The 8,597-nt window shown below is 35.2% G+C and overlaps 1 non-coding gene across 1 annotated transcript; it reads right to left on the reverse strand.

Annotated features, from left to right (window-relative positions):
• Positions 1–5,495: 5,495 nt before the first annotated feature.
• Positions 5,496–5,599, reverse strand: LOC138834242 (U6 spliceosomal RNA). The gene has a single exon (XR_011374018.1). It is a non-coding gene; the product is annotated as a U6 spliceosomal RNA (small nuclear RNA).
• Positions 5,600–8,597: the final 2,998 nt, after the last annotated feature.

The following is an 8,597-nucleotide window of genomic DNA, read 5'->3' on the forward strand; positions in this document are numbered from 1 at the left end:
CAAATGGAAATTTGTGAAATGGTAGTCATATATGATCATAACATAGAAAATCTTAGAATATTGCTAAAATCAGAAATGTATGTAAATAGGAGCAAGAACTCAGCTAGTTTTCTTTTTAGAGTAATTATTTTTTGTCTCCAAGTATTGAATCATTGTATTATACTATAAATTTATATAGATTTTAATGTAAAAATAACTTGAAAAGAAATAAACTTTTGTCAGATTCACATGTCTCTTTAAACAGTGTTTAAAGGACTCTGATTTGATTGCTGCAACTGGATATAATGCAGTGTTATGTTCCAAGCCTTGTTCTAATGGTTAAGGATATAGGAGAGAATGAAAATGACGAAACTTTTGCTCACATGAGATTATCATTCCAATTTGCCTTTGCCCCATTAATATTAAGACTGAAGGGAAGCATTGAGAAAGAAAGCATAAAACTTTGAGCAAAACATGGACATTGAATGAAATGGATTTCCATAGTAAAATTGTGCCTATCACATTAATGCAACTAGTGGCATTGAGAATGACACCTATTTGAAGCTTCCCAACTTGATTACCAGAGAACCAAAGGAGTTCTGGGTATTAGCACCCTTGCTGGCTATGAGCAACCACCTTTTTCCTATGGAAAGTTAATCAACATTGATTGAAAGAAATATGATGAAGATGACTTTATTAAAATCCTCTTAGATGCAATTATTTGTGTGATTGTTGGAAAGCTGACATATGAATAATATCTAGTTTTCATTCACTGGAATATGCTGGCACTTTTGATATAAAGCTATGTGTGAAAACAAAACAGGAGTGGAGATGTTAAAGTCACCAAATGTGCCAAAGAAATAGTAAGCTACCTTCATATACTATGTAATACCTTCTTGGAAACACAAGCTCTCAGATTCAGTAACTGGCAAGAGAATGATTTAAGAATCAGTGTCTCCAAGTCTTTCCATTTCCTAACAAATGGGGCAATGGCATTCTTTCTGATGGAGGCATAGAATTCCACTGTGTATATATACCACATTTTCTTGATCCATTCATCTACTAAGGGGCATCTGCATTGGTTCCGTGTCTTAGCTATGGTAAAAAGTGCTGCAATAAACATAGTTGTTCTGGTAGCTTTAGTATGGTTTTGTTTGTGATCATTTGGATAAATGTCCCAAAGTGGGATTGCTGAGTCATAGGGGAGCTCTATGTGGAGTCCTTTGAGAAACCTCCATACTGCTTTCCAAAGTGATTGAACAAGTTTACACTCCCACCAACAATGCAGTAGGGTTCCCTTGTGGCCACATCTCCTCCTCTGTTGTTATTGAATTCTTGATTATAGCCATTCTAACTTGGGTGAGGTGGTATCTCAGTGTTGTTTTGATTTGCATTTTTTTTAATGGCTAGAGAAGTTGAGCATTTCTTCATGTGTCTATTGGCCATTCTTCTTTCCTCTTTAGAGAAGTTTCTATTTAAGTCTTTAGCCCACTTATTTATTGGGCAGTTGTTCTTTGAGGATTTGTTGTTGGGGGATTTAATTTTTTGTGTTCCAGGTATATTTTAGATATGAGACCCTTGTCCATTGTATGGCTAGTGAAGATGTTCTCCCAATCCGTGGGCTTTCTATTGATCTTGCTAGCTATGTCTTTTGCCATGCAGAAGCTCTGCAATTTCATGCAATCCCATTTGTCCAACCTTTCTTTGACTTGTTGTGTTTCTGAGTCTCCATTAAGAAAATTTCGGCCTGTGCCAAGGACACCTAGGGTTTCTCCTATTTCATCCTGTAATGTTTATATTAAGTGAAGTAAGCCAGGCCCAAAGAACCATAGGTCCCATGGTTTCCTTTATTTGAAATAGCTAGTATATATCTGACACAAGCAGAAATGGTCACATAAGGTGATGTTAGGTGAAATGAACCCCAAGATAAGGACTCAAATGGTTTTCCTTTCTTGCTATTGTTTCTAACACATTTATAAGATTATTTCTTTGTTGCTTTGTATGTCCCTCCCTCACAGTATTACCTTTGTTTTCACTGTATTTGATGTTGGTATAATTTGTGGAGGGGAAGGGAAAAACAAATTGTTTAAATAGGGATAAAAGTAGACACATCGCAACAATGAGATTTACAAAAAATTATGTCGAAAAACAAACTTTATAATTAAGTAGGAGTGGGAGAGGGGGTAGAGTGTAGTTGAGGAGGTAGGAGGGAAGGGATGGTAGGTGAAAAACAAAGGAGGAGGCAACAATGCTTGATCAGAAATGTACTCATTACCTTACTCATGTAATTGTAACCCCTCTGTACGATATTTTCACAATAATAAATTAATAATAATTAAAAAAGAATCAGTGTCTCAATGACCCTGTGTAGTCTTTTTTGTTCCTTTCTTGATGATACATGATATAGCTGTGCACATTCTGTCAGGAATGTTCTATTCCTGACAGAACATCCTTCTTAAACAGTACCAGTCAGCCTGTTTATCCTTCTGTCCAAAGAGCACTTGCCTGCCATTTTTCTCTCCTTATTTCTATGAAGAAATCAAATTTCTTTACTATAGTTCAGACTATTATATATCTTTGAAATGCTCAAAATTCTCATTTTACAATTTAAGTGTGATTTTTTTTAAAATTTATCTCTGTCAGGATTATAAATTCTGTATGTAGAAGACAATGCTACTTTTGTCCCTCTACTGCTACATGATTAAAGAATATGCATTCTAATATTTCTTTTTTTTACTCCTTTTTATTGCTAGTAGTAGTTGTACAAAGGGGTAAGTCATCTGGAGGGAAAGCATAATGTCAGACCTGGCTATGCTTATAAAAACAAATCTACAAAGTTGTACAATGTACTAATTTTTGTTTTTATACTTTTTTTCTAGTCCTGGGTCTTGAACTCAGGGCCTTGACACTGTGCCTGAACTTCATTTGCTCAAGGCTAGCTCTCTAATACTTGAGCTATAGTGCCACTTCTGGCTTTTTCTGTTTATACGGTACTGAGGAATCAAACCCAGGGCTTCATGCATGCTAGGCAAGCATACAACCACTAGGCTACATTCTCAGCCCCTGTTTTTATTCTTAAAATAATATTTACTGTCATGTGTTTATTTATATTTTACTCATATAGTTTCTTAATTTCTTCATCTAAATACAGATTAACAATACAAAGTGAAACAGAACAGCTAAATAAACTGAAAGCCCATTTATAAATTTATTATGGTCATTTTACTCATAATATTTGGGTCCTATCATGCTGAAATATATTATTCTCTAAGAACTTGACAAAATAACTCGTTTTAGAAGGCCTCTGAATATGCTAAATCAGAAATTCAGACTCCAAAGACACATTTTATTTTCCTCCTATTACAAAACCCTGCATATAAAGAAACCATAACTTAGCTCAACTAGTAATAAAATTGATTTACCTGATTTTTCAATAATACTTTATAATTTTATTTTTCTTGAGGGATATTTTTACTTAGAATAAACATTCTGGATGCAGAATGATGGGTGGATTAGAGCCCAGGTTATAGTTAGTCTCTATAGGAATCACAAGTATGTACTGAAAATATAGCTCTCTCATGACTTTCCAGCTTGTGGTCAAGAACAGAGCACATTAAAATTCAGCCCTCATTTACCTAAGGTGGTCCCCAGCTTTCCTAAGATACATAGTCCTCAAAGCTTTCTGTACTATAATCAGGGAGATCCAGGGAGCGTGAATCCTACTAAACAAAAGAAATCAGCTTTCACTTCACCGCTCAGGTCCATCACTTCAGAGAGCCATGATGCCTGTTTTTGTATTGGTGGAAATGCTGCCTGGTACGCAAAAGTCATTCTGAAATGTTGGCACAATTTACAGGGAGGCAACGAAGGCCTGACTTGCCATTAGCACCTGGCCATGGACTGTGCTGGAAGATCTCCTGGGATCCAGAAAATGGACCCTAGCCAGAGTGGGAACTTGCCAGCTTGCTGATGGTCAACTTCCCAGCCAACAAAATTATTAGAAATCAATTTCTTTTTATAATCTACCTGGTTTTTGCCAGTTTGGATTTGCAGCCTAAATAGACTAAATGGTTGCACACACACACACACACACACACACACACACACACACACACACACACACACCATACAAACACACACACGTATGTATGCAAAATTCAAATCAATTCAGTTGAATTTGATTCAATAAAACAAAAATACTATATTAGATACCAATGCTGGAACCAAAATAGAGATTAGAGACAGAAATAAACAGAGAGCCAGGCTATGTTCACAATTGGACATCTGCAGTTAAACTCAGTAATTTAGAACATATATGTCAAACCTACTGGGTGAAATAATTAGAACTAAATCATCAAGTTAGTAAATGAATATCAAGTAATTTGCTTTGTTTTGACAAATTTGCATGAAAATTAGCTTCATGTTTAGAAGTGAAACTTTCATCATACTTTATATTATTTTGACTAGAGCAGTAAGTTAGAGATAGGTTCAGGCAGGATTATTTATAAATTTGTAAGTAAATTAAGATGAAATATTCCAAGTAAAGGATATTCACATTCAAAGTCTATGCTATAAGAAAAATACCATGATTCTCTAAGCCTTAAATAGCTGTACTCATTTTGTCTAAGTTGGTCTATTATATGTGGTGAGAATGTAAGAAATTAATTGAGATAGGAAAGGGATTTTGTGCCAGATCCTATATTACTTAGTCACTGAGAACTATTAAACTGTTTTTATATAGTAAATTTATGTTTAAAACATAGTTCTAAAAATATTCCAACTCTTATCTAAACATATTCTAAGTATTTTAGAAATAGAAACCATCCTATTTTCGATTTCTCTTATTACTAAGGGCATTTTATTTGTAAATTAGCAGATTTCAAGGGCTTTTTTCCTGAAAAAAAATTTAGTTGGTTTATGATTATACAAAATCGTGAGCTGGGTGATGGTGGCTCACATCTGTAATCATACCTACTTGGGAGTCTGAGGATCACTGTTCAAAGCCAGTCTTGTAAGGAAAATCTGTGAGATGCTTATCTCCAATTAACCACTAGAAAACTTGAAGTGGCCATGTGGCTTAATGTGTTAGAGTGCTAGCCTTCAGCCAATGAGCTCAAAGACAGCACCCAAGCCCTAAGCCGGAAGGAAGGAAGGAAGGAAGGAAGGAAGGAAGGAAGGAAGGAAGGAAGGAAGGAAGGAAGGAAGGAAGGAAGGGAGGGAGGGAGGGAGGAAGGGAGGGAGGGAGGGAGGGAGGGAGGGAGAGGGAAAGAAAGAGAAAGAAAGAAAGAGAGAGAAAGAGAGAGAGAAAGGAAAGGAGAAGGGAAGGGAAATAAACTCTCACCTTTTGCCTTAACTAACTTGAGCCACAATATAGTTATTAGTTGAAATGAAGGTCTTACATACTTTTTTTTATAAACCTGAAATTGATTTGCACCACCTCATATGTACACACATATCTATACACATATATCCATATTCATATATCTATCTACATATATGTATATATACATATAAATACATATATGGAATGCTTTGTGAATTTGCATGTCATCCTTGCATAGGGGTAATGCTAATATCTATATCATTCTAATTTTATTATATGTGCTGCCAAAGCAAGCACTGAACCCTCTCTTAATATCTGTCTGCTGAGGAGCTAAAATTACATGTGTTCAGCCCAGCACTAAGACTTATCTCTTTAGTAAATAGACTGAAGTAAGATTTTGAACACTGCTGTCCCAAAAAAGATATTTGGCAGGTGAAAATAAATGTTAAATAAAGTACTTAGAAATTATAAAACATTTATTTCTAAAAGCTAATAGCATAATTGAATTCAATTTATATTAAACAAGACTATAAGCAAGTATCTAGTTAAAGTCATTAATATGACAGAATGGAACACTGTTTTCTTTCAAAATTCTGGGTTTTTTTTGTGGTTATTCAGGAAAATCTCACAGCTTTATTTTTCCCCAAGACTTGCCTTATAAAGCTATCCTTCTGTCCACTGCCACCTACCTGGCTGGGGCTCCACAGCCCTCACATCTGGCTTAGCTAGTTTTCTAATCAGGTTTAAAAATACTGGCTGAAAAAAAAACAACTGAAGAAAACTGAGGGAAATGCTTCAGATACAAGTCAGTCATAATAACGAGAGTAGCTGTGCTATTGTGCTTCAGAAATCCCTCAGGATAAGCTTGAGTGTGATTCTTCAGATTGAGAATATGAGCTTAATGTCAAGTGAATGCAAGTAGAAAATGGAATAGTCTATACTGTTCATTCGCTGTCACTCTTGCTGATGTAATTATGAGTAAAGGTCATAATCAATTTGCAAGCAAAAATATGGAATACCACTTAAAAAGCAGTACGTAGGCCTTGACACATTCACCATTTTATTTCTACTATACAAAAGCACTATGGTTTCATATTATTGGTCTTGACATGGGAGTATCTCAGATCTGATCACTGTTTTAGTGTAACAGCCACATCAATGTATGAGTTTTACATGACAAACAATGTGGGTTATACTGAGTAAATCTAAGACAGTGGCAAAGCTAAATTGTTGTTTTTTGTGTGTGAAAATATCGTACAAAGGGGTTACAATTACATGGGCAAGGTAATGAGTACATTTCTTATCAAGCACTGTTGTCTCCTCCTTTGTTTCCCCTTCCCATCCCTTCCCATCTCCTCCCCCCACCTCCCCACCCCTGGCCAAAGTTGTAAAGTTCATTTTTCAACATAACATCTTGTTCATCTCATTGTTGCAATGGGTCCACCTGTATCCCTATTTAAACAATTTGTTTTTTCCCTTCCCCTCCCCAAATTATACCAACATCAAAGAATGACATTGCCCCATTTGTTAGAAAAAAGGAAAGACTTGGAAAAAATTATATTATGTTCACAAATAAAATAAAATAAAATTTAAAAAAAATTATATTAAGTGAAGTAAACCAGGCCCAAAGCTAAATGGTTTTTAAATGCTCTAAAGAAATTTCATTTAGTTCTATTCCCAGCTTCTACATGATACATATAACCTGGGATAGTGAGTCTTGGCCCTTCTCAAAGTCAGCCACAATGACATTGCCAAATGAGGAACATTCCAGAAACAAAAGATATGTTCATCGTCTGAAGTTCAATTAAAATGACAAATCACATCAATAGAATAAATAAAAGCAAGCAGATAATAATCACAATTAAGCAGAGGAAAACGTGAAAAATCCAGGATTTTTCTGATTGATTATATAAACTTATTTTTTTAAACATCCCATACACTACTTAAGGCAATGTCATTTTATGTGCAAATTGCTGTCGCCTTTATGACTCTGGAGATTTAAAATAAGGCTCAACTTTATTTAAAAAATGTAAATCATTAACAATTAAAAGAATTAAACTAAGAAAATGATTTTTCTTAATCTCAAAGCATACTATCATTTAGAATCACATCAGTATGTTTTGATCAATAATTACTTTATAAAACCTTAATTTATCTGAGAGAACAGATATAGAGAAATCCTAAGTACACATGCTAAATTTCTTGAGTTAGCTTTGTCATATATTAAACAATGTATATTTAACTTTGTGTTATTTTGACTTTATTTATGTATGTATGTATTTATTTGTTGGTTGTGGGACTTGAACTCTGGGCCTGTGCACTGTCCCTCAGCTCAAGGCTAGTACTCTACCACTTGAGACTAGAGCCACCGTGTCACTTCTGATTTTTGTGGTGCTTAATTGGAGATAGGAGTCTCATAGATGTTCCTGCCCAGGCTGGCTTTGAACTGTGATCCTCAGATCTCAGCCTGCTGAGTAGCTAGGATTAGAGGGGTGAGCCACAGGTGCTCACTTTTGATGAGGTGACTTTAGATGAAACTAAACTGAAAGAATGTATTCAAGAAGAGACCAATTGTTAATCACTGTATTTATGGTATCTAAGTCAATACTGGAGTTGTCCACAAAGACCTCTTTGTGACTAAGCAGTATTTCTCACAGTCTTTTTGGCCTCAAATCTTAGACTCCATTCTACCAGAAGCTACATTCAATTTATTCATGTCCATTAATGTTTACTCACCCTTTACAAAGTTAATTTTTAAAGCAATCAAATGAATATAAAACATTCAAATTATGTAGAAAAGTTTATGAAATGGCTTATCCAACTTCTTACATTACATCACACTTCTACTTTCTTCCATCTCAGATCCTCAATTTTTTTTGTGTGAATCTGGATCTCTAGTAATATTATTTCTCTTGTCTTAAAAAATATTGTAAAAATGCTGAAGAGAGGGGTTACAGTTACATGAGTAAGGAAATGAGTACCTTACTGTTGATCATTGTTACCCCTTCCTTTGTTTGTTGTTATCCCACTAGACCTTCCCTCCCCTGCCATCCCCCCCACCCCAAAGTTGTAAAGTTTGTTTCCAATATACTATCCTATGGATAGCCTTGTTGCAATGGGTCATCCTGTGTCCTTGTTTCAGCCTTTTGTTATTCCCCTTCCCCGCCCTAGATTAGACAAATGTATACACAAGATTCAGGATACCAAAATCAAGTACAGTGACAACAGGGAAGATTCCATAGGGGAAAGAACATAAAAAGGAAACAACAACAACAAAAATAAAATCACGTGGTAC

This window comes from Dipodomys merriami, unplaced genomic scaffold, assembly GCF_024711535.1.
Source record: "Dipodomys merriami isolate MVZ:Mamm:240054 unplaced genomic scaffold, mDipMer1.0.p SCAF_21, whole genome shotgun sequence".
Lineage (NCBI taxonomy): Eukaryota > Metazoa > Chordata > Mammalia > Rodentia > Heteromyidae > Dipodomys > Dipodomys merriami.